Source organism: Octopus bimaculoides, chromosome 15 (genome assembly GCF_046866305.1).
Source record: "Octopus bimaculoides isolate indiv1 chromosome 15, ASM4686630v1, whole genome shotgun sequence".
Lineage (NCBI taxonomy): Eukaryota > Metazoa > Mollusca > Cephalopoda > Octopoda > Octopodidae > Octopus > Octopus bimaculoides.
The window spans coordinates 35340041-35341505 of record NC_142942.1 but is presented as its reverse complement, the minus strand read 5'-3'; the positions used below and the strand labels follow the sequence as shown (position 1 = coordinate 35341505).

Below are 1465 nucleotides of genomic sequence, written 5' to 3'. Positions count from 1 at the left end.
ACATTGTTTATTCAATTGACTATATTCCTCCACTTTCAAAAGTAACTGAGAGCTTAGACAAAGAAAATACATTAACCTATTCACTGAGGTAGAATGAAAAGACAGGTCCCCAGGAGATTCCGCGTCCTGGTTTCCATTCCAGGTTGGAACTCTTCTTATTCTTATATAAAAGATTTATTACACTAAAACACATATATGCACAATGTGCATTGAAATAAACTAGTATTTAATGCTATATTAACTATTTCTAGCAAATATTTACTCAGCCTCTCTCTTATTGCAGCTGTTATTTCATGTTTTTACAGACCGACCTGTATGCATTGTTAAAACTTTAACGGACTGATTAGAGAGAGAAATGACTTTAAAAGTGAGGGATTAAACTTTTTTAATTTATATATATTGTTTGGGTAGCTGTTTATTTTTTCTGAAGTTGTTTAGTATGTTTTTTTTGTCTCTCTATTCATTAGTTCTATTGTTGTTGCTGCTGTTGTTTTATTAGTGACTATTGTTATATCATTACTATTGCTGTAGCCACTAGTTCTTTGGGTGTGTTCTTGTGTGTTGTTGTTGTAGTCGCTTTTGTTGATGCTATTATTCTAGACGCAATTGTTGCTTCCAGCTCTGAAACTGTCCGGTCGCAGACAGGCCGGAGGTAACTTTGCTTTTTGGATTATATATATATATATATATATGTGTATATATATATATATATATATATATATATATATATATATATATATACTGTATGCTCTTTCTTTAATATTTTTTACTTAGCTTTTAATTTTTTTTTTTTTTTATCCCAGTAATAATGCTACACTTCTCAGTATTTCTAGCAGTTCCACATACTCGCAACGAACGCCTTTGATACCCAGACTCACTGTCTTCACATTGTTATTGTTTAGTCCCGAGCAGCGACGGCAGCAGCAGCAGCAGCAGCAGTTGCAGCAGTAGTAGTAGTAGTAGTAGTAGTAGTAGTAGTAGTAGTAGTAGTAGTAGTAGTAGTAGTAGCAGTAGTAGCAGTAGTAGTAGTAGTAGTAGTAGTAGTAGCGTTTTGTTTTTCTGCCTGCTTCGTTAATTTTACACGCACGTGCTTTCATACAGATATCTCACACAAACGAATGCACTTATCACTACTAATAAGACGGGTTGACAAACTTGAAATATACGCACGGCACATACACAGGCATGCGTGCGCGCTTGTTTTTTACTAGACAAGAGAGTCAGTCGGTAATTATGTTTAGCAGGGATGGACCGCAACTTTATCGCCCATCAAAAACGTTTATTTATCCCATTTCTGTGTATGACAGTGATGTCACTGTCATACGTAAACAAGCGCGCACACTCACACACATACACTCGTACATACTCGCCTCACACTCGCTCACGCACACACACACACTCACACACACACACACACACACACACACACACACATAAACTGTGTGTTATTTGAAAAAAAAATAGA

General features: G+C 35.8%; 1 protein-coding gene across 4 annotated transcripts in view; it reads right to left on the bottom strand.

Moving 5' to 3' along the window:
* Positions 1–643, bottom strand: part of LOC106867458 (putative G protein-coupled receptor 139) — a 407204-nt gene extending 406561 nt beyond the window's left edge. For 2 of the 4 annotated variants that reach the window (XR_001409149.3, XR_008265624.2), the window contains exon 1: positions 1–643. This exon is cut by the window's left edge and continues 1184 nt beyond it. The gene's annotated coding sequence lies outside the window, so the exon portion shown is untranslated. The other 2 variants (XM_014912337.3, XM_052973246.2) reach the window with 1 other exon arrangement.
* Positions 644–1465: the final 822 nt, after the last annotated feature.